This window comes from Callospermophilus lateralis, chromosome 6 (genome assembly GCF_048772815.1).
Source record: "Callospermophilus lateralis isolate mCalLat2 chromosome 6, mCalLat2.hap1, whole genome shotgun sequence".
Lineage (NCBI taxonomy): Eukaryota > Metazoa > Chordata > Mammalia > Rodentia > Sciuridae > Callospermophilus > Callospermophilus lateralis.
In genome coordinates, this window is record NC_135310.1 from 103,329,378 (window position 1) to 103,355,403 (window position 26,026).

At 38.7% G+C, this 26,026-nt stretch overlaps 1 protein-coding gene across 2 annotated transcripts in view; it reads right to left on the reverse strand.

Moving 5' to 3' along the window:
• Paqr8 (progestin and adipoQ receptor family member 8) overlaps window positions 1–25,797 on the reverse strand; it is a 49,507-nt gene extending 23,710 nt beyond the window's left edge. The window contains exons 1-2 of one of the 2 annotated variants that reach the window (XM_076860087.2): window positions 25,738–25,786; window positions 19,667–19,697 (exon numbers count right to left, since the gene is read on the reverse strand). The gene's annotated coding sequence lies outside the window, so the exon portion shown is untranslated. Of the gene's footprint in view, window positions 1–19,666; window positions 19,698–25,737 lie in introns of both variants that reach the window. The other variant, XM_076860088.2, reaches the window with a different exon arrangement.
• Window positions 25,798–26,026: the final 229 nt, after the last annotated feature.

A 26,026-nucleotide genomic window follows, 5' to 3' on the forward strand; every position in this document is an offset into this window, starting at 1 on the left:
CATGTGTGGTAGCATGTTATTGCAAAGCGTCTCAGTCCTTTGCCACTGAGTTTCTTTGAAAATCAGATTTCAGTGCTCTCCAAAAGAAGAAAATGTGACTTTCACAAGATCTGAGTAGAATCTACCAGTCAATCCAAGTCAGTCCATGACCCAGATAAATGTGATCAGAAACCTGCTGGTTTTCTTTCATCTTAACATTCAGTTCGCTGGAGCTGCCTTTGCAAAACTGTAGCAGTGAGGTGTTCCAATCATATGCCTAAAGATGGAGGTCACATTGGACATCTAATGGAAAGCACACTGAAATTGAGAATAATCACTGAATTTTGTTATACACATTGCATGTTATCTAAAAGCCTTTCCCAGATTAACAAAGTAGAGAATTAAATAAAAATTCCATATTTGGGAAACTGGCATGGTTTGGTACAGAAGACATTTAACTGAAGGCCACATAGAAAGGCTCCAATGCAATGTGTTCCCCGACTTGTTATAAGGATCCTATATGAAACTACCACAAACTTGGAATAGCTGATCCCCTGGAATGAGCGTGTGATGAGAAATCAGAAATTCTAACCAAATTCAGTAACTATGAGACTTGAGGCAATTTATTGAACTTCTCTAAACCTCAGTATCCTTGTCCACAAACAGAGGCTGTACAAGCTCTAATACTGTAAAAGTTTATAATTTTCTTGGGCTATGTTTTGCTTTGTACTGAACATCAAACAGTGTGCTCAAATCATTAACAAACAGATTCTGTGACATCACCTCATGTCACTGTGTGCAGGACTCACACAGATGGCAAGAAGGTGGCCTGCTGGTTTTTGGCTAGAGAACAAAAGAACAGCAATTCCCATCAAAGAGGGGAGGAGAAATGCTTCCAGAATCCCCAGAAGGCCAGCTTCACACATCACTGCATAACCATAAATGGCTGAGAAGGAACAGCAGTCAAAAATGACAACATGGTGCCCATTTATAAGGAATGGAACCATGCTTTGAGAGCAGCCTTTGAGACAGAGGTAGAGTTGGAAACAACTCTCAGACGCCTCCAGGATCTCCACAGTCATCCATCAAATGAGAGACTGCTAGGCCCACACTGACTGATCTTTTTAGCCACATCTGCCAAGAATCATATCACTGTTTATAAAGTCATATTTTACAGAGTAACACTACCAGCTGAATCCTATTATTAGCAGACATAATTTAACATGGTTTAGAATTCACCAAAGGTCAATGCATACTTCCTCTTATATTTAAGAAAACTTAATACAGTACCTTGACATTCTAAAAGGAAGATTTGATTGAATAAATAATGATGAATCTATACAACAGAATACTATGTGCTTATTAAAATAATTATATAGTCTATTTACACTTATAGTGTGATGCACATGATACATGTGTGTTTGGCTTATTTTCACTGTATTCTCCCCTATATTTAGAATATTGACTGGCACATTATACATGCTCAAAAAATTGTTAAATAAATGAAGGAAAGACATTGTTATAAGGAAAAAGCAAATTAAAAGTATGTTTCCTATTTTTATAAACGTACAAATATGGCATAGAAAAATTATAGATGTGCATATAATCAAAACAATACTGCTGTTACTAAGTGGTGGGATCATCAGGAATTTTATTTTTCTTCTGATATGGATATGATCATTATATATTTTTTAACAATAGATGTTTACTTTTGTAACTGGAAAAATAAGGCTATTTTTATTCTGCCAATAGGAATATTTGACATAAATATCCAAAAATTGGTGAAATAGATATCACCAATATACTTCTATTCCTCAAAAAACACACCAGCATTATAAAGGGATACATACATATTTGCATTTTATTCTGTGGATTTTGAACTTGACTAGTTTGCATTCCATATTAATAAAATTGTTAGGTATGACCTGATTATATTTGCTATTATGTAAGCAAATGATCATGGGAGGTTTAAGTGGGAAAAATATACCACCTCTCTTAATGTAGCCATCTTGTTCTCTTAGATTGGAAAAGCTTGTATGCACAATATTGTCAAAAGATATCACACAAACCCAAATGGCCCTAGCAGCAAATCAATCCATGACCATGTGGGTTCATGGGAAGACTGAACCAGCCTATAAAAAAGGTGAGGTATGCTGGTGTACTACAGATATTCAAGAATGTGGGTCACCTCTGAGCTCAGTGACCTTTCCACCTCTGAATCTTTTCTTCTATCTCTCTCTACAATATTCATAAGAGGAGAAAGAAAAGACAACCTTAATTTCCTGCTGTGCCCCTGGGGGAAGATGAGCACAGCATAATTCCTCTGAGTGCCTTTTTCTCTTTCTCCAAATGGAATCCTCTAACTAGAATTCCTGACTATTCTCTACTGTCACTTCCTTCACCTCCCTATCTCAGCTAATCTCACTTGAGCTAGTACCATTTCTAAATGCATCCTTACAGACAGCATGTACCTCCCCAACGGAACAAAAAATATTGTGTTTAATCCATCAGATGGGAGAATTCAGAGGAAGTAGAAACAAATTAGAAGAATACATTGAGCTATTGAAGGCCAATCAATAGGTCGACTGGGCAAGAATAATTTTTCTTCCAAGACTTCTTGCTTAGGCAAAGGTAAACTACTGCCTGAAACTCTTCCTAATTAAAGTCTAGAGACAGGAGTCTCTATGGACTTTACAAATGAGTGTTACTATCGTTTTCACTAGGTGATCTAGTTCTATCAGGAAGCTTCCACTGATATGCAAACCTGCTAGGATCTGAGTTCAACCCAGGTGAACCCTGAAGGGAGGATATTTCCAAGACTGATTGCCACTGGCTGGGAATCAATCTTGGAAATGTCTTTTCCATAGCAGAAGAATTGGATAACAAATGAAGCTGGAGACTGGAGCACCACATAAAGATTGCTGTGTTCTCTAGCACCATTAAGGTTAATGTTAACCTTTCAGCAGCTGATACAGTACACTCCCCTGATGGTCCCCAGATGTGACCATTTTATTTGCTACAAATTCAAGCATATCACTTCATTCTCAGTGTCTATATATCCCTGAGATATCTAATTCATCCCCAAATCACCAAGAAACCTACTTCATAGCAATTTTGATTTCTCCCTCTCCCCCCACATTACCCACCTATTCCACATGCTTTGGTAGGTAGAATACTAATGCACACATTATCTCATTACTCTGTGTATAAAGAACCTTGTTTCTTCTATTGATTTGCAAGCTCCTTGAGACAGTGATACTAACTTACTCATCCTTTCTTATCAGCAAACTCTCAGAGTAAAGGTGTCCCAGAATTCCTCAACTGATAATACTTATTCAAAAACAAAGTGAAATAAGATTATCCTTTGCTTGATTCTCAAGATAAAAACCAATGGAATCTTAAATAATAAAAATGTGGGGTACTTATCAAAAGGAAACCACATTTGAATTGGACATTGTTTATCTCTGTGGCTCATCTTCTTGGTAGGTAGCCATAACAATACTTACATGGCTAACTAGATATATAATCACCAGCTTGTTTTGGGGTTTGTCACCTCCAACCATTGGTACTTTTGTGCTCAAGAATGCCTATGCAAAGATTCAAGAAATGGAGAGACCTGGCAGCAAAAAATAATGTAAATTAACATGGAGCAGAGTCAAGAGACCTAATTTCCTATTCTTGTTGCATAGAAAAAGGCAGAACAGACTGTCCTGATTTCCTGAACAAGCCACTCACTTGATATCACCAGTGCTACTATACCCACTGTTCCTGGCAATACCTGCTTCTCTCAAATTTGGCTTAAATAGAATCTCTCCTCTGAAGTTCAGCAACAGTCTCAAGCATAATTAATAACATCCTGTTAAACCCTGTCTTAGTCCACTCAGAATGCTGTAACAAAATACCAAAGACTAGATGGCTTATAAACAACAGAAATTTATTTCTCAGAGTTCTGGGGGTTGAGAAGTCTAAGATCAAGGCACTGGCAGATTCTGTCTGGTGAGGATTTCCTTTTGGTCCTACATGGCTGTTTTCTAACCTCAGTGGCAAAAGGGATAAGGGAGCTCCTCAGAGTCTCCTTTACAAGGGCAGTAATCCCATTCACTGAGGGTCCTAATGACCTCCCAAAGGCCCCGCCTCCTAACACCCTCACATGGGAGTTAGGATTTCAACCTATGAATTTGGGGGAGGAGAACATAAACATTCACAACTATTCTATGGTTGCCCTCTTAGCATTATGCTGTAATTGACTATAGACATTACATTAAATTCACTGAGTTGCATAAGAAAGTCCCTGAGTTATACAAGAAAATTATTCAAATATTTTTTAAAATGTGTTTGTGGTCAGGCAAACAAATCCCAGCTATTGAGAAAGCAGAGGCAGGAGGATTGCAAATTCTAAGCCAGCTTGGGCAACTTATGGAGAACCTGTCTCAAAATAAAAATTTTAAAAAGGGTTTGGGATGTAGCTAAGTGGTAGAGAACTTACCTAACATATGCAAGGCTCTGAGGTCAATTCCCCAGTTAAAAAACAAAACACAACAAATAAACAAACAAACAAACAAAAAACTAGTTTGTGTTACCTGATTGGGAAAATGAGAAATGACCTATTCAAAGCCTTAAATCAAATCAGCAATAATGTGTAGGGGCCTAACCCACTCCTCTGACTCCTCTGTACCAAGAGTCCAGTTGGCTAAGTCTCGGTAAAAAGAAAGTCCATCAACCACGAATGAAAAGGAAGAACTACATGGAAAGAGGCAGTGCACCAAGAGCACCAGCCAGAGTCTCCTTTACCAGGATATCCTATGCAGGTTCTCCTATAGGTACTCCTGAAGGCTGCATTCCATTTCCCAGGATGTCCTTTTCCACAATTTGAAGTAGTGATTTATAAATCAGTAGTTAATTGATCTGGTTAAAATTATCATCAGTTATTGCACAGAGGAGTTTCATTTAAAAAGTCGATTTACACAGTTCAGATCAATAACTGAGAACTATTACACAGCTACAGCTTTCCATCTCCATTATATCATAACCATCCACCTGCCTGCTCATATTTTCTACAAAGGTAGTGATCACTTATAACCCAGAATTACTTTAACTCCAAGATCTCCAGTTTGAAATTCTTGTTCCCTGATTGCAGCACTCCTGATTTCCACCTGTATATTTCCTCATACCTGCTGGATACTCTCTTTGGGTTCTTCATTGCCTCTAGTCCTCTAGCCCTTCTTCTTTCCTAGTCCACTCACCTCACTCAGCCCCAGGGACATCCCGTCACAAACCTGACCCCTGCCAGCTATTTCATTTCTGCCCTAGCCAGCGCTTCTCGCCCTTTATCCCCTATCCATTTGCTGGGTCCACTTGCCTAGCCCCACCTTGATTACACCTAATCTCATTGTTTTCCTCAGGAGGTACAGTGTAGTGCTATGGGAAGTCATAACATATTATAGGACCATTATGATTTCATGCCTTTGAACCTCAACTGAGACTTCAGTATAGCCATCTGGATGTCCCCATCAGCACCTTACACATCGCATTTTAAAACCAAACTTCTACAATACTTCTTTTCGTTACTGGTAGGACCAATCTTCTAGTCACCAAGCCTTGAAATCCCTCCTCCTTCCCTTAACCCAGTTATTAAATCTCTTCCTTATTTTTAAACCCAGCATTTCTCAAACGTGTTCTTTCTTTTCACTTCCCCTACAGACTTGGAACTGGTCCAGTTACACTCATGGTGATAACCTCCTAGCTGATCTTGAATCTTCCAACCTTTAGCCCTAGTTCTATCAAATTTGATTTGGCTAAGTTCAGCTCAGAAAATAACATGCCTTAAAGCCACTGGCAGCCCTCTCCCCTCTGCCAACTAAAGCTCCTATTCCTGAGCGTGGCATTCAAAGCCCCCCACGAACTGTTCCTAATCTGTATCTGCAGGCATCACCCTGCTTGATTTCATGCAGGACAAAGAGAAAGTGAATAGAACAGAACATGTCAGGGTACAAACACCCCACATGGTAAGAAAATTCCTGGTTCCTAAAACAATATTTTTTTTAACAAGGGTCTTGTTAAAAAAAACCACTGATCTACACCATTTTCCTTCCTGAACATGCACTATGACTTTCTCCTTCATTTAAAATTTATGAAATATTTCAAATGTATGGAAGAATGTAAAGAATAATACAACAATTTGTCAAATCTTAAAATGTCATATTTACTTCATATTTTAAAATATACATGTATATGTACATACAAATGCATATGTATCTATCTGCCTATCTATCTCTGTCTATAAAACAGATACAACTGAAACTAGCATCCCTTCTCTTCCTCCTTAGAAGCAGTCACTATCACTGATTTGTGTCATTCTCATTCCCACCGTTTTTACATGAAATTAGAAGATTATATATCTACATATAATGATGTAATAATATTATATATCCATGAACAACATTTTAACCTTGGATAATTTAACCTTTGAGTATTTTAACCTTTATATAAGCTTTATACCCAACAATCTGTAACCTTCTTTCTTTCACTTACTATATGTTTTGGTTTTTTTTCCAGATGAATTGCTACATGATTCTCTATTTGATTTACTTTCTCTGCTAAATATTTTCCATTGTGTGAATGTTCCACAAGGTTTTTGTCCATCCTCTTGTGACTAGATATGGAGATTGCTTCTAGTTATTTACTATGACAAAGCTGCAGTGTCATAGTAAATAACTTCTAGCTGCATGCTAGAAAAGGATTCCTGTTTAGGTCTTTGCCCAGGTTGTTCTCTTTAACTGGAATGATTTCCTCCCTATTTCTGCCTCAGAAAATGTTATCCATCTCTGAAGTCACTTCTAATATGCTGGTTCTTCCAAGTTTTCCAGTTCACCAAGCCAAAGCAATACCTTCCTCCTTCCATTATCCCACAACCTTCAGTTTGTATCAATTAGATTATGCTGTCATATACAAACTTGTCCTGCAGTCGTGTGGGTCCATAGCCGGCCATAAACTTCTTATGGACAAGTACTATGCTGCATGATATTAAATTCCCTCTCCTCCCCACTTAGAGCCTGGTACAGATGTTTGCCTAGAATAGATTCTCAATGAATGTGTATTGAATCCACTAAACTTTCCTTCTTTTGTTACTAAGTACTGCTACCACTTTCTAATGAGATAAATGCTGACAATCATGTATACCTAGTAGCTACTACACTCCCATATTATATCATTTCAGCACGAGGATAAAGAAATGCTTGTCTCTCTATCATCAACACTGTATTTTGGGAGAAACTAGAAGTACAGGGAGTTCCCTGAGCTCATTTGGGGCTAAATGACTATAGGCAGCTCCCTATGCATAAAAATCAAGGAAAATATTCTTCTTCTGTTATTGTTATCTTAGTACTTAAGATACTGTATTTATGCCAATAATTTTATAAGCATTTTGTTCAGAGCTGGGGATATGCCGCAGTGGTAAAGTGTATGCTTAGCATACACAAAGCTCCAGGTTCAATTCCAGCACCAACAAAAGGGAAAAAAAAAGAATTTCATATAGAACTAAAAGAAATCAAACATTGGGCAAATACATTACTAAAAACTGGAATGAGAGGCAATTTTTGAGACTGGTGCTGTTTTTTCAGTAAACCAATGATTATTGCCATAGTGAAGGAAAAAAATTATATAGAGCACCAGTTCCTATTTCCCCCACCTAGTCTCTGTGACCTTAGTAATTATTTTACTACTTTAGCCTGGAAAGAGTTGCAAACAACCATGTGTGTTGTGAATGGCAGCTGGTGTGACTTCAGATCCTTGATCAGGGAATAGAATGATAAGATGAAGGTGCATGTCCATCCATAGATGTCAGTTCTCTTCAAGTTCAAAAAGAGGAGGGGGAGGGGAGACTTATTCCTAATTCCAAAGTAGAGATTTATGTTCACTCTTCTTTTTACCCCACTGAAAAAGTGGGGTTAAAAATTACATTTAGAAAAATCAGCTAAATCATTCAGTGCTACAAGCCTCTTTCAATTTTTTCAGGAGTACAAAGTATTAGCTTAAATGATGGCAACTTGATACCTGTTTATACCAGCCTCATAAATTCATAATACAACAGGTCCAGGTCACAGGATTTTTATAAGTGGCTCACAATTCCATGCCATATGATCTACCAGATAGAGAGCAACTGAAATAAGTATACATTTGAGCTGCCCTCCCTAGTTGAGTTGACAGGAAGGTCAGCTGACGCTTTGAAAATCCTACTCTTATAAAGGAGTTTAAAATTCATATTGGAAATGAATGTTTTCTCAGCTCCCAAGGAACCAAGACTCCTCAGGCTAAAGAACAACATGAAAATTTAGGAATAACTAAAAAATAAAATTCCTGCTTTTTGCTTCTAGGTTACAGTTTGTTTTTAGAAAGTGCCACATAAATGAAAAACCATGTATCCTTACAGTAACACAACCTCAAGTCTCAGATGACATCTGATTATAATCTGTACAAATGCCTGCTACCAGAGTACCTGGCTTGTTTTTCCAGTTAAGTTGAAATACCTATGTCCAGAGTTTCTACATCAGCTGCCCGCCACCTATACAGATAGACACCACTGGATCCAGGACATTGCCACCCACAATGGTCTCTGGAATATTTAGACACAGACTATAACAGCAAGTGAAGAAACCAGCAGTTCCTTGCAGTCCTTGCTCAAATCTCACCTTTTCAAAGCAGCTTCCCAACCACCCTCTTGATTTAATGCTGCATTTATACTCTCCCTGGCATTCCAGAGGTCCCTACCCTGCTCTACTTGGTTTTACATGGTACTTATGGCTTTGTGACAATATATTATTTTCTTTCTCACACTTTTATTTTGTTGAAATATACATAACATGAAATTTACCATTGTAATCATTCTAAGTGTACAGTTCAGTAGTGTCAGGTACATTCATGTTGTTAAGCAACCAACAGAACCCCCATTCTGCAAAACGGAAACTCTATCCACATTAAACAATGACTCCTTCTTCCCCCAGCCCCAGCCCAGCCCCAGGCAAGTACCATTCTACTTTTCATCTCTAAGAACTGAACTACTCTGAGGACTTCTAGTCTAGGGTGACGTTTCATTCCCCATCCCAATTCATGCATGTTGTAGCATAATTCAGAATTTCTATCTTTTTAAAAATTTTGCTTAAATGATATATTTTAATTATACAGAATAGTGGGTTTCATTGTGGCATATGTACATACATATGGCATAATTTGACCAATTTTGCTCCCCAGAACCATCCTTGCCCACTCCTCCTCCTTCTCCATGACTCCCTTCCTCGGCCCTTATGGTCCCCCTTCTATTTTCATGACACTCTTTTTTCCCTTTGTTCTTTCTAGCTTTCACATATGAGAGAAAATGTATCTTTCTGAGTCTGGTTTATTCTACTTAAAATAATGCTATTAAGTACCATTCATTTTCCTGAAAAGGACATAATTCCTTCTTTTAAAAAATGTTTCTACTTGTAGTTGGACACAATACTTTATTTTTATTTGTTTTTATTTTTATGTGGTGCTGAGAATCAAACCAAGCACCTCGCCAAGCACCTCGTGCTAGGTGAGTGCTCTACCGCTGAGCCACGACTTCAGCCCTGACAAAATTCTTTTTTTTAAAAAAAAAATTCCATTCTTTACAGTTGATGAATACCCAGATGGTTCCATAACTTGGCTATTGTGAATTGTGCTGCTATAAACATAAGATTGCATGTTAACTTTATCTTTTTAATATATTTTTAGTTGTTGATAGACCTTTAATTAATTAATCAATTAGTTTATTTATTCATTATTTATTTATATGTGGTGCTGAGAATCAAACCCAGTGCCTCACAAGTGCTAGGCAATAGGTCTACTACTGAGCTACAACCCCAGCCCTAACTTTATTTTTTTTGGATAGCTGCTAAAGATTAGTATAGCTGGATCATTAGATAGTTCCATTTGCAATTTTGGGAGAAACTTCCCCACTGATTTCCAAAGTAACTGTACATTCCCACTAACAGAGTATAAGTTTTCCTTTTCCTTGCACCCTTTCCAGCATTTATTGTTATGCGTATCTTTGATGAGTTCCATTCTTACTGGGGTAAAATAGAACCTCAGTAATAGTTTTGGATTGCATTTCCCTGATGGCTAAAGATATTGAACTTTCTTTCATATAATTGTTGGTCAAGAATACTTCTCCTTTTGAAAATGTCTGTTTATTTCATTGGCTCATTTATTAAATGAGTTATTAATTTTTTTAGTATTGAATTCTTGTGCTCTTTATATAGAGAATTTCTATCTTTTTAAAGACCCAATAAAATTCCATTATATGCATATACCACATTTTGTTATTTATTCATTTGTTAATGGAAAATTGAATTACACCTTTTGGCTATTGTGCTTAATGCTGCTATGAACATGGTTGTATAAATATCTCTCCAAGGGTCTGCCTTCAGTTCTCTGCATCCATACATACTCAGAAGCAGGACTACTGGATCATATGGTAATTCCATTTTTAATTTTTTGAGGAACTGCTATATTGTTTTGTATAGCAGCTACAATCTTTTTTTTTATTCCACCAATAATGTATAAATATTCCAATTTACCCACATCCTTATCCTCATCTCTTATTTTCTATTCTTTTTTTAAATAGTAGCCATTGTAATGGTTATGGTGTTAATTTATTATTTTTATTTAGTATGTTGTCAGTTATTATGTTGTCTGTTCTTCCTAGCCTCACTACTGGTCCAGAATATAGGTCCCATTAACACAGGCATCTTTGTTTTGTTCACTGTGTATCTCCTGCACTTAAAACAATGCTTGGTATACAGCAAGTGCTTAGTATAGATTTCTTGTAAGAATGAGTGAATGGGTAAAAGAAAACCCCATGAAAGTATACCATCCTTTCCTTTCCTGGTTTCTACGGCTTTGATTCTAGGATGTTTACATTTATGTTCCTATGTTACCTTCACACAAGAAATTTAGAATTTTTAGAAAGCAATTGTCCCTTTAACAAATATTTTCTGAGAGTCTACTACATGCACAGTTATTGTGTTCATTACTATCAGGTGGAAATCCTGAAACACGTGGAATCTAGTGTTTTTGCAGAGCTCAAGAAATTTATAGGAAAATCAAAGAGAAAATATGAAATACATAGAAAACTTAGTAATAGAATGGGGTATATTCAATATCCACTTGATATCCCCACTCAGCTATAACAACGATATCTTAAAATGAACATTTCCCAAAGAGAATCAAGCTTGCCTTACTAACCCTCCTTCTGTTAGTAAGGTTCCTTGTTCCTGAATAAACTGCTACATCCAGGTATTCAAGCTAGAAACCAGAGATTTATTTTTCCTTCTGCTCCAACTGGTACTCCCTTTTGACCAACTGTTGATAATAATTACTTTTATGACTTGATTCACATATATTGAGCACTTACTCCATAAAAAGTTCTAAGTTCATTGCCTATGTTAACTTATTTATTCCTTGCAAGTAGATGAAATAGGATTTACCATTTTCAGCTATGATATAGATGAGGAAATAGGTTAAGTATATTGCCCAAGGTCACTCAGATAGAAGAGGATAGACCTAAGAATCTGTACCCAGGTAGTCTGGCTCCAGAGCCTATGCCCTAAACTTTTGTGCTATTTGGGAAATACTTTCTGTTTCAAACTGGTTTACTGGAAACCACTCTAAGATATCTGGGTCCACTTTCCAAAATGAGTAAGTGCATACAATTTTGATAATATAGAACCATCCAGATCCTTCATCTCCATTATAACTTGGCTAATGGAGATATCAATAGTCAAGAAGATTGGGTGGGTCTAGGATCTTACTAGGAACTTGCTCTTAAAAGTTCTATCAGCAATTGATTTTCCTGCTTTGATGTTTTTTCTTTGAAACAGAATATGTCAGTAAAAGTTAGTTAATTGAAAACTGTGTTTAATTAAAGCTATAGTGTAGTAAATATAGTCATTGATATCAACAAGGCACATACATTATAAACACCATTAAAAATGGACAGCTTTTTCTCCTTGGAAGTTGAATTGATCTTAGAGGCAAACTGGGATGGAAGGCACACGTCCCAAGTCCTATTCTTGTGAAATTAAATGAAGCACAACTTAAAAATAAATCACAATCCTTCTGGCACCAGCAGTGCCATCTGTAAAATGAAAAAAATAATAAAGGCTCACAAATTGGGATTTCTGAATTAAAATTGAAAAAGATGAATGTAACTGCAAGTATTAGGATGATTACAGGTACAGCAAGAGTCACTTTTGAGTTTTAATTCATTAAGTGCCATTATCCCAGATGTGGATACATACAAAAACTTACATTGAGCAACAAATATACAACTTATGGTAATTGTTGAAATAATTATTATATTCTTAACATTCTGGGTTTTTTTGAGGAATGTAATAGGTGAATGAATGGAGTGCTTGAAAATATATATAAAGGGCATCTAAACTCTAGATTATGATTTTCAACCTATTGTTATGCACCTGTGTCAATTTCATTGGAATATTTGCAGAATTGAAAACTAGGGACTTAATGGATTAAGTTTATTGTTTTATAGACAATATTATATTATTTTGCTATCACATTAACATACAAATATGATACATTTTGCCAGATGTGGTGGTATATGCCTGTAATCCTAATTTCCCAGCTACTCAAGTGACTGAGCTTGAAACCAGTATAGGCAATTTAGTGAGACCCTGTCTCAAAATTAAAAAGGGTTTGGGATATAACTCAGTGGTACAGTGCTTTCCTAGCATAAGTGAGGCCCTGAGTTCCATCCCCAGTACACCCTCACCACCACAGATATAATTTTAAAGCCAAAAGGAAACATTTTAAAGCCTCCAATGTGACTTTAGCAAACAAAGGATACAATGCCAGCAAGAAGCTATTTGGGCAAATGCACAGATCATTGGAGCTAGGAAGAGACAAGCACTCTGTGTTACCAGAAAATTCAAGGTCAGCATTTGCAGTTTCATTTCCATCACCACAGCACTCTCTTTGACAAAGAATCGTCATATCTACTGAAAAGTTGCATTCACCAACCAACTCGCTCTTTTAGCCTCACCCGCCACTCGTCTCTCCAGGGAATTCAGTTACTTCAACATTCCCAAAAGACAAGCAAATAATTATTTTTAGCCTCTTTTTATGTGACATCCGAAAAAATGCAAAAAGTAATAACAGTAAGCAAGAAGTGATTTCTTCTGAAGTATGAGTTTTAGATAAAATTAATATGGTAAAAGTATATCTTTACTGGGGAGTGGGGGAGTCTAAATCTCACCTGATTTTTAAAAACTACCCTTAAAATACTTGGTCAGTATAATGCATTGCCAGATCTATATGGGGTTTTCACTCCTCCCTTCCCCAACCCCCAATATAGAGTTGAGACTTCTAAAATGGACAAACAGCTCTGTCCATTCTTGCTGTCAAATCAGACCATTCAAAAACAGTGCCTGGGTTTGATTTTTCCTTTAAAAGAATGTGCTGTTAGTCAAACAACAAAAGAAAAACACTGGTGCACACATGGCCTGATCTTAACCAGGCAGACGACAGCATGGCATCCTCTGTCAATCTTTCTAGAGACAGGCAGGCCTGGAACAGACTGTGCAGCTTCTGCCTGCACAGTTTATCAACTGGAAATTATTTCTGGTGACTCTGGTTTCCCCTAAGCCATTCTTACTACCCAATACATTAAGTATAACATAGTCATGAACATTAAAACATCTTCTGTCAAGGAAGTTCTGTTATTCCTAATACCTTCATATTTCTTCAAAAATAAAGAGAATTATGTGAATTGAGAATGAGTTAGTTAAAACTAGGGTTATGGTTATAGCTGAGTGGAGATATCAAGTGGATTCATTCACTACAATGAATCTAAATTCAGCTCAATACAACACCTAATACCAGATTAGGAACTCATTAAGGATAGGCTCTGGTTTTGATTTCCTTTTATTTCCTGTGACCACCACATTAAATATTCCTTTTCTCCCAAAATAAGAATGACTTTATTTAGTCTTACTGGCTTACCAGCCAACAAACAAACTCAATGTAGGGCCTACTATGAGGCAAAAGGAAGAGTTTGACCTCCAAATCCTCTAATAACCATCAGTGTTTAAAACATTTTCTCTTGTCACCTGCTTCCCAGAAATAGTTTGGCATTTTTGAGTGATAACATTTCCCCTTCCTTTGATCTGATTCTTAGTCAAGAAGAGAACCATTTAGAGACCTACTGTGATCACAGGCGAAAGGCTCACAGAATTTCAGTATGGGAAGAGCTTTCCAGACCACTTATTTAGGAAATGGCAAATATATTTCATCATTCATGTCAACCCTTATTGCTCAATGATAACCTTGGAATAATGTATTGAGGGGCATTCTGGCCTGGACAGGAGCTCAGAGGGAATGTCTAACACAGGCTCTTTAAGGGAGGCCAGGCTCAAGAGAGAGCTGTGGCACTGAGCCATAACTTGCCATCCCTGAGTAAATACTATAGAGAGCTTGTGTTCCACTGTTTTTCCCACTAGACTTTTTTTTTTTTTAAGCAGAAGTATCAATAAAGAAAACCTAAAAATATTTGCAGCAGCAAATGTTAAGGAAAATACATGGTCCATGAAAAGAACACCATCTGAGAGGTCTGTGTTGGCATATTCCCATGAAGGGACAAAGGTGGAATTTCTGGGTTCTTCCTCAATTGCACCGTGACAAGTACTATACCTTAGTGCTCAACAGGTAAAAGAATGAAGAAAGAGACAAGTAGTTCTCCAGAAGTTACATGGCTTCTGTGATGGGACTGGGCTGGAGAGAGGGAAGGAAAGGAAACCGAGGCTTAAGAATCAAGCAAATTTCAGTGATTCCAATGAGACAGAAAAGCATTAAGCAGAAAAGTCAATGTGATATTTGTTTGGAAAAGAAAAAAAATGGAAAAATCAGTTTCTTGAACTGGAACTAGCAAAACTCTTTTGACCAATCAATAGATAGTATTTACTTGCTCTCTGCTCTGTTTTTAACATTTGATGGCTGAAGTGGATGGATGTAAAACAAAAGACATGCTTACTTTCATAGATTATCTAATTTTACTCTCACTCTTCTCTTCATAGCAAGCTTGGGTGCCAGGGGCTCCCAAGATCTCAGATCTCCGGGGAGGCAGAATTAAGCTCCCAATGTATTCTTGGTGTTGTCAACCAAATGGCTCCCAGGTGAGAAGAACATTTTTGGCAGTAAAAGCAGTACACAGCAGGCGAGAGACCTCAAGAAAAGGCAAGGGAGAAGAGGCAGGCACGTGGTTCTGGAGGCAAGTAAACACAATTAGCTGTGCTAGAAACAAACTGAAAAGACTCAGTGGGGAGATTTTGATTCCTTCTGCCAAAAGAGCAAACCAAAGAATAATTCATTTCAAAAAAAGCTTTCTAGCTCCCTAGTAGCTGTCACCCAATGACAGTCACATTTTCTACTGAGTCCTTTTTCACTGTGGATTATTTCTCCAACATTATTCAAACAATGTAAAAATAATGGCTTAACGGCTTTGTCAGTTTTCCTGCCTAAATAGAATCCATTATTCTTTCAAGCTAGTCTTTTCATTCCTGGAGATGACCACTCAGGCTTTTCATAGTCATTCGGTGCCTTTGTACCTAAGACCCAATTTGCAGCAATGGTGGGGTAGCTGAATTCGTGGAAATCAATAGTCATGTCCCTGGGAGTTTGCTTATAGTCTCAGGATCCAGTTCTATAGTTTGAGGATTAGCTACAGCAGAAGGGATCCAGTGACAACCATATGACAAAGGACAGGCTCTGGAGTTAGGCAGTTTGGGTGTGCATGTTGTCTCTGCCACTTACAAGTCGGGTGACCTGGGCAAGTCACTTAACCTCTTTGTGTCTCATGGTCCTCATCTGTAAAACAGAGATGAAAATGGTACCTCATCAATGGGATTGTTTTGAAGTGTAAGAAATTATAAGAAGAGCCCTTATCTTTTAGAATCAGATTCTCAAATATTCACAAATACTATATCTAAGATTAGCTTCAAAATAACCTGGAGGTAAGGTATGCACAAAAGAAGTTGGCCATGGATTGATAATTACTGAAGTGGGAGGATGAGCACCTAGGGGCTTATTATACCATTCTGTCCACTTCTGTCTGTTTGAAAGTTTCTATAGTGTGAGAGAGAAGAGAGAGAGCAAGAGAAAGACTACAGTAAAACTCTTAGCACACAACATGTGCTCAATAAATAGAATCTGTTATAGATCAGGAAGGGTTTTAAAGACATTGTTCCCAGGTCACATGGGCATCATGAGACTAGCCTGCCTCTCTAGAGACATGCATGGGTCACCAGCATGAGGCGGAAAGGTAAGATACACTGAGAACTTCACGGTCACTCAAGGCCATCCATGAGTGCCCAAACTTTCACCATCAAAAATAAGAATAAAAAGTTGTTATTAGTTCTCTATGCTTTGGAAGTTTACTAAATCAACCACATTCATTAAGTATTTATTAGCCCATTTTGGCAGGGGGGGTGGTATTACAGAGTATTGAACTCAAGGGCACTTAACCACTGAGCCACATTCCCAGCCCTATTTTGTATTTTTTTTAGAGACAGGGTCTCACTGAGTTGCTTAATACCTTGCTTTTTTTGCTGAAGCTGGCTTTGAACTCGAGATCCTCCTGTCTCAGCCTCTTGAGCTGCTGGGATTACAGGTGTGCACCAACGTGCCCAGCTACCCCATATTTTTCACAGACACACACAATCACAAGTTAGCTGTAGATGAGCTGGTGGGCGACTCCAATCTGAGCTATCACCCCAGCCCAAAGAAAAACACTTCTTAATTTTCATGATCTGTTAGCAATTTGCCACACATACACATGTAGGTATATGAAATAATGAAAAAAAATTTTTAACGAACCCACTCTAAATCCTAGGTTTATGCCTCCAGTAGGTTCGGGGATAACAATTCAGAGTCAGCCCCAACTTCTGAAATTTCTTAGGGTAATGAGCTGGACAGATAGAACTAATCTCCTCCTAACTAATCCCAGGCTAGATATTAAGGGAGCCCTTTATTAAATCAGGATTCCCAAACTCTATTCCATGGGCCCTCACAAACAAGGAATTTGCCATTCCAGCTCTGACACTAACTCTCTTAGCCTTGGGTTGGCCACTTCATCTCTGTTTTCTCATTTGCAAACCCTCCCAAGGTCTTTGCAGGGATTAAAGATAAAGCAAGTAAAGTACATTGTATAATAACTGGAACATAGTAATTGCTGAAAACATAGTAATTATTCTATGTCTCTGGGAGTCTTTATGTATAGATGTATTATTATCACTTTTGGAATTTGATTAGTATTTAGACCCCAAGGTTCTCCAGGCCATGAGATGGATTGCCACATAATTAGAAACAGTTCAATATTTTCCTTCTATTTCATGTGACAAAATTTTGATGCAGGTGCACTGACTTCTCCATAGAGCTGTGATATATGGATAACTATGTTATAACCATCAGTACATATATCCTATCCTATGTATGAATCACATAGCATAAGACATATAAATGTCCTGTAAATGTCTTGTGACATTATCTTTTAAACTGAAAGAAAATTATAAGAAGTAAAAAAATAAAGAGAAAAATATGATCCAATTCAAGTCCAGCAAGACTATTGTTTTTATTATGAAATGTTTGTTGAATGTCACTCTCTATATATTGCTAAGCATGTCAATGGATGGGAGAAGTATAAATAATAAAGCTGGAAATCCCTTAGCAAAGACTTTAATGGTCTTTGGGTTCTCTACAAAGGGAAGTAAACCTTATATACTCTTCTTAAAATCTTGATGTCATCTATTACCTCTATTATACATTAAAAATCATCATAATTATCATTAATTTGTTCATTCCACAAATACTTCTCTGATGTGGTATTGAATTCTCCACACACAGGAAAGTAGGGATAGTCTAAGAATAGTCTAAGAATAGACTATTGAAGCTTATGGTACTTTCTCAGACCTGCAGAGAAGAAAATCTCCCTTCAACCATGGCTCAGTTCAACCTGATCATCTAACTCAGTTGACCTAATGCAGCAAGAAGACTCCCCACCTTTTAGGAAGGGACATTTTTTAAATTTACATGAGATCACATGAAGTCTAACTCATCCACTATAAGCTTCTGAGCAGGTAATTAACTGATGCCCTCCAACTTACATAGGACTTGAGATTTGCTTTGCCCTGGTAGTGTTAGTCCTGCATACAAGCATTAAAAAGTCATGATATTTACTTTCTCCACCCATTTTTTGAAGCAAAGTATCATCTTTAAAACCCACCTCCAAACTGTAACCTCCATACAGCAGGGATTATACTTTTGCTTATCATTTCTTCCCCGTGTTTAGCATAGACCCTTGCACCTGCTGGCTTCAGTATTTGATAAATAAATGAATGAAAAGGTATCCTCTGATTCCGAGACCACAGGCAAGTCTACCAAGATATCACTCACACAAGGGTTAGTGTTCAGGTTTCTCTTCAGCTAGGTCTACCCAAGTCACAGCATGAATTTCAATGATTCACAGCATTAGGTATCACAAACAGCATGGACAAGTGTCACAAAATAGGTCTGAGTAACAGAGGGGTTCTCTCTCTCAATCACTGGAGGGTAGAAGACTCCAGACACACAAGGAAAGCTGAATGAAAGCTTCAGGTAGTAGGGCCATTTTCTTCCTCCTTAAGAACCAAGGAGTCTTGGGGCTGAGGATATGGCTCAGTGGTAGAGCGCTCACATCACATGTTCAAGTCCCTGGGTTCAATCCTCAGCACCAAATATAAATAAATAAAATAAAGTTATTGTGTCCAAATACGACTACAAAAAATAAATATTAAAAAAAAAAAGAAACAAGGAGTCTTTTGTTTTATTGTACTAGAGATTGAACCCCCAGGTACTTTACCCCAGAGCTACCTCCCAAGCCCATTTATTATTATTATTATTATTATTATTATTATTATTATTATTTAATAATAGTGAGACAGGGTCTTACTAAGTTGTTTAGGGCCTCACTAAGTTGCTGAGATAGGTCTTAAACTCGCAATCCTCCTGCCTCAACCTCCCTGGGACAAGTGTATACCATTGTGTCTGATAAGACCAGGAATCTTAAATCTAGAGAAATGCCAACATGCTAGTACTAAAGCAATTGAGAATTTTATTTGAGTAAAGTCTACTCTACTCTTTGGGTAAGTCACAACTCTCTGCATATCAGTTTCCTCATCTGTGAGATGGGACTAATAATATATGTATTTCACAGGGTTGTTCTGAGAATTAAATAAAGTAATATAAATACATTTCCTGACACTGATAAATGCTCAGTTAATAGTAATTATCTTGTAATGCTGAATCCAGACTCATATTCTACTTGTAGCTCCATTCTTTCTCATAGAGTCTGCTAAATCAGAAGAGGCGGAAAGATATGATGGACAGAGCCCTGTAGCAGTCATCAGAAGCCCTGGGTTCAAGTTCCTGTTTTTTCCATTTTCTTTTTAATAATTTTTTAAATAATTTTTATAGTTGCCAATGGACCTTTGTTTTATTTATTTATATGCGGAGCTAAGAATCGAACCCAGTGCCTCATGCATGCTAGGCAAGCACTCTACCACTGGGCCACAACCCCAGCCCCTGTTTTTGCCATTTTCTCTTATGACTTTGACAAATTTCTTACCCTCTCCAACTTCAAGCTGTAAATTCATCATCTGCAAAAAAATAAAAATAAAAATAAATATGATGGTATCTGCTCTTGATGTCTCATAGGATGGTAGCAAAGATATAATTGACAAGATATATGAAAACACTTTGAAAACTGTCCTGCAGATAAACACACAGATGTACTGAACAAGGTAAATTTATCAATATTAATTAAACACTGGTAAAACTCTAAAACAATGTTTTTTTAAAACTTCTTTACACTATACCTCATCAAAAGCAAGCCAGTATACACCTATCACTAAAGCAAAAGCTTAACAAAACAATGCTTTATTTTGATATTTTAAATTCTATTCTCTTTTCTCTCCTTTTTAAATGCTGGTCCTTAATTTCAGAAGGCAGTGGTTTTTGTCCTTAAACTTTCAATGGGCATCAGAATCATCTGATGAATGATGCACTTAAAAATGATGCACTTAAAAAATCTGATGCCCAGGCCCTACCCACTGAGACTGAATCAGTGGTTTGAGGTGGAGTTGGGGCAGCCTCAGGTTATCCTATTATACAGCTCTAATGGTTTCTAGCTCACAGCCAAGTAACCACTGTTATTTAGTCTCAGTCTGCTAAACACTCTGTGGCCTGGAATTTGCCTCACCTCCACCCCCATCTCTGTCCTGAAGATCAGCATGTTATTGTGAATTGATTACTCACTCATATGGCTCCAGGGTGGTGAGGAAAAATAGAAAGAAATGGAGATTAAAATGGAATCTGGGCTTTCCCCTCTCAGATGGCAGGATAATGCCATGCAAAACAAAAACAAACGTGGATTGGAATATTTTGTTAAAAGTAAGGAGATCCCCTGCAAGAATTCTGTGCTCAATACAAGGAGCTAAAGAAAAACTGAGAGAAACTGCCAGTCCTCCTTGCCTGCTCACACAGCAGAGGAAGCTCAGACCAAGAGTAGACAGGGATCTGAGAAGAGCCTTCTGTAGTCTGGGAGATAAGCTCAGTGAGAAGGAGTTCCATAGCCTGGCTGTCTCCTTCTTCCAGGTGTAGCCCAGATGGAAACAGAGAACTTCATCCTGGGTTCATCTTTCCTCTACACAAGACAAGTCTGAAGAACTGTCCTGTTCATTTGGTTGGTGTGACCTGCAGACTATATCTAGCTGTTGGTAGAACCTGGGCCAGAATGCAAAAGGAACAAGAAGTATATTCCTCTGCCCTACCTTTGGACACATGGATGGATCAAGAAACTTGGCTTCTTTCTGTATACAATGAGTTAAAAAAAAAAAAAAAAAAGCTATGTCTGTTTGAAGCATAGTCCCTAGGTCTTAACCCAGATCTACAAACCAGTCATAATAGTAAGGACCTCCAATGTGTTCAGCACTTCATAAACCCTATCATTTAATTTCACAATATCTCTGCAGATGTGCATGTTATAGATGTTCAGGTTGAATAATTCATCTAGATAGTATAGTCAATACCTGGGTGCCAGGGTGCTAGCACAGGTTAATCCTCACCCCAAATCCCAGGTTCTAGGCCAGAGTTTCTCCACACCACTGACCAGAGTGTTCTTTATTGTTAGGGGCTGTCCTGTGCTTTCTAGGACGCCTAGCAGCATTAGATGCCAATAACATCCCTCCTACTCCAGTTATAACAATAAAAAATGTCTCCAGACATTACTAGAAATCTCCAGGGAGTGGACAAGATCAACCTCTCTCTTCATGAAGAACCACTGTGATGGGATAAACCACCCTGTATATTATGTTCCTTACTTGACAAGTACATAAGTCATCATTAAGAAGAGAAAGCAAGAACCATACACAACCCTCCAGGAAAGTATTGCTAGAGTTACAATTCAGTAAGTACTTTCATAGATATCACTTCCTTTCGTAGCATCTAGATACACAGAGATCTCATCCTAAAAGAGTTAATCAACCTCAAAAATATTAATACTCTCGGGGGCTAGGGCTGTGGCTCAGCGGTAGAGCGCTCATCTAGCACGTATGAGGCCCTGGGTTGGATCCTCAGCACCACATAAAAATAAATAAACAAAATAAAGGTGTTGTGTACAACTAAAAAATAAATATTTTTTAAAAATATGAACACTCTTGAGAGATCTACCTGTTTAGACTTCTCCAGGAAATTGAAAGAAAAGAACTTACAGTGAAATCCATAGTAATGCTTAGCCCTATAAGCCATTAGGAGAAAAACCTTTGGCTAACAATGTACAGTCATGAGAGAGCACATTATGTGAACTTCTGGAGGTCAAAGCCTGTGTCTTGTGTCTCCCTTGCTAAACCCCAGGGAACTCTCATAAAACGTTGAGTATTTCATGAAACACAACCTATTTCATAGCAATCCCTTAACATCTGATTAAAATTAGCATAAAATTGTTTTTCATCTTGCTAACATATCTATATATTAAATAAAATACATAAATTTGAAAAAAATTCACACCAAGATTTACAAAAGAGCTGAGAATTTAGTGCCAAGCCATTCTTCCATGTCCTTTAAAAAAACAAAGTATAGCAAACTCATGTTTTAACTAAAGGGATGTTTACTGGAATCATCCTTTTCAATACATGGCAAGAGAATGATAAGTATTTCATTAGAAAAATATTTTCATTGGATCAGAGAAAAAATTATAGCAGAGGCTTTAAAGCTCCTTTTTCCTTCAGATTTTAACTACCACACCAAACTGTAATGCACAGTCCTAACTGGTATATTCATTTTTAAAACATAAGGATTCAAAATAAAGTAACTAACTGGTTGTTTTTAAGGTTGTCCTTTAAATACTCCTAAGATGATAAGAGGGTAAAAACAAAATATTCTCATGTACATGTTCAGTTGTTACAACTCAGATAAAAGGAAAATCGTTACTTGAAAAATTATAAGTTTTTACATGGATTCAAAGAAATGTTTATATAAAGCTACTAATAAATAATTTTAATAATAAAAATAAATCCTCAATGCATTCATTATGTGTCAGGCACCAAGCTAGGTATTCTACATGTATAAATCTTATTTAATCTTTATCATAACCCCATGAGACACATAACTATTAGTAACTTCTTTTTAAGATAAGAAAACTGAGGCTGAAAGAAGTGAAACAACTTGTCCAAGACCATAGCTAGATCAGATTTAAGCCATGACTGCCTGAAAATTTATGACATAAAATCTAAAAAGGGGGGTAGAATTTATGGAAATAGAAGAAAAGCTGCATGTTTAGTTAATTTCTCATGTTGCATGGCCTAGAATCCTAAAGTTGAAAGGAATTTTCAGAAATCATTCTCTTCCACTTGCTTCTGTAAAATTCTTTCATATGAAGACTCAATCACAAGGCATTACTTGGAATAAGTGGCTTTCTGAGTATCTTTTTTGTGTGTGAGAAAACAAGTCTCTTATTTGTTTTGCTTTCTGAAAATATGCAGTAATGGAAACTGCCTAGCAAAGAATATCAAGAAGGGGAAAAGAAAGGTTTATTTCCTCTAGCCCAATATGCTATAAGGTATAACAATCAACTGATACAACCAGGTTTTATTCTCACACATACTAGAGCATAAATACCCAAGTGAGGATTGTACTTTGGAGTAATTATTTTTCCCATTCTGAAAACATATACCTTTTAGAATTACCAGCCCTTCGTGAGAATTTTCATTATTTTAATAGGCACACTTTATGCTATAACCTCAATTTTCTACCCCAGAAGCCCAAGTTGACCCACTAGGTGTTTGGCTCCTTCCCAACTGAAGAAGGTTGACCATCACTGAGGCAATTCGGTAAATGTGCTGCAAACTCAGAAGGCAACTACAAAGCAGGAGCTCCAAAATTATTCCCAGCAATGACAGCATCACCAAGATTAGTACGTGGTTTGCCAAGAGGAGACATCTGAAAGGGAGAAATACTCATCTGAATGTATAAATACTGGCATATTTATTTTAACATTTGGATAAAGAATTGGAAGCATCAGCCAGCTTTATGCCCAAGTGAATAAATATGCTGCTGCAATGATAATGCAGATTTTTGGTGCAAGATTCTGACCACTTAATAACACATATACCTCCTTAATGAAACAAAACTTGTCTTAAAATGATACTTGCAAAATGAATACTTCCCTTTCCCTTTAACTTGCATAATTACTGAGGAGATTTCCTTTTTATGAAGAAGCTGAGGAGATCAGAACCAGCAACAAATGCTAGTGCCCAAAACACTCCTCCTAAAAAGTTAATCAGTCTCAGTGTGTGTCAGAAGATGGACCTATACACATAGCACAGAAGGAAGAGAGGAAGGAACACCTTTTCTCTGTCCCAAACCTAGGTATCTTGCAATGAATAAATCCACTTAATAGGATTCACAGACCCTGGGTCTTCCTGAGTAGCTGTTAGAGCAAATAAACTAATTACAATACATAATTAGCAATATACGATATATTAATAAAAGTTAGTCAAACATTATTTAAATAATTGAAGGGAGTTGTGCACCCAAGACAACAGAAAATAAAAAAATAAACTATCAGATCAAGCTCTGCCATCTGATCGTTTTTATATACACACTTGGTTACCCCATCCCATTAAGTGCTAAGGCCAAGCAGTCTGGCTCCGTTTCAGTTGACTTGGCCGAGGGTATAGCGGCTCAGGGATGGGTACAGGCTGTGGCTGATGGGTACAGGGCAGTCAAGGGCAGTCGACCTTCCATACAGGCAACTTCCTATTAACTGCAGTAAAGAAAAGCTTCACTGACACAAACAATCCCAAACTACAATACTCCTCGTGTTTACTGGGCTGTGGAATGTAGTGCATTTGTGGGCTGTTGTGTGTGTGTGTGTGTGTGTGTGTGTGTTGTCAGTCTCCTCCAGTTTTTGCTCCAAAACAGCCTCTGAGGAAGCAGAGGAGCAAGTAGTGTGTGTATCTAAAAATTACACACACCTTTATTATATGAGTTACGCCTAAGGTACACATACTATAGATATTATCTGTTTATTTGAAATCTCACTCCGTAACTATTATTTCTAGCACAGACTCTTCTGATCGGGTCCCTGGACAAAATAATTTTTAAGCCAGGTCAGAAATATAGGGTGCAATTTAGAGCAAGATAAACAGCCCAATCCGGATCGCAGGTCTCCTTGGCCTTCCTCCTGTCCATCAGTACCAGGGGCCACGCAGCTACACAGCAAGCTGTGATGCTCTGGCCGCCTCCAGGTCCTCACACCAGGGAGCCCACAGGTAACTCCCGGAGGTCTGAGAGCGTTGGGTCCCTACTCTTCTCTCTCTGGAGTTACCCATTCTTCCTCTCTCTAGCAGATGCCCTCTCGAGGTGTCAACGACCAGGTTCCAGGGGAAGACTGCTTTCTCATGGCTGACAGGTTCCCTGGGTCCCAGCCCCACTAGCCACTTCCGACACCCAGCCGCGGCATTCTCCACCCTCCAACCCCACCCACCACCCCGCCCATAAACCAGCCGCCCCCAATTCTCAACACAGCTCCGATCTTTGCACCCATCACTTCCATCTTCTCGGAGAAGAACCCCCATATTTCCAGCAAGAAGCTACACGCACCGCCCAACCCGGCTCTTTCCAGGGCTCCCTCCCTCGAGTCCCCCATCCCATCCCGTTCTTCTTCTCCGGGCACTCCCTTCTCAGGTTCAGTTCCCCTCAGCCCTGCGGAGGGCGCCCCAAGAATGCCGGCAGGGCGCCCCTCGTTCCGCCCTCCCAATCTTCCGCGTGTCGCGATCCTGACACCTACCCCATCCCCAGTTCTCAGGACTCCGGCTCCGTAGCTCCCAAATATCACAGACGACCCCCCGCCCACCCCAGCCTTTCCGAGCTCCGGGCTCCCCAACACCACAGTCTTGCCCGGTATTCTGCCTTCCAGGTTCGGTTACTGAAACTCTCCAACACCGGCGTCCTAACCCTCGCCCCGGGTTCGGGTTCCCCAACATTGCGGTTCTGGACCCCCCTTCAGCCTCTAGTCCTGTAGCTCCCCAATGGCGCGATCCTGCAGTCCCCGCCTCCTGAACTCAGGCCCGAGGCTCTTCAGCATCCCCTCCTGATCCCCAGCCCTGGCCGCTCTTCGCCTTCCGCGGCGGGACTCACCCGCAGGGGCGGCGGCTATCGGGTGCGCGCAGCCGGGCCGTGTCCAGCCTGCACTCCCAGCTCAGCTCCCGGTTACCAGCCTCCAGCAGGCGACTGACTGCCTAGGACTCAGCATGGGGGAGCGGCCGGGAGGAGGAGATCTGCCAGCGCTGGCTCCGCCCCTTCTCGGCCCCGGGGCGGGATGCGCAGCCCAGCGCAGCCCAGCTCAGCCCCAGCGCACACCCGACTGCAGCCGCCACTGCTGCCAAGGAAGTTGACTGACGCTGCTTCCTACCACTGGGGGCTCAGA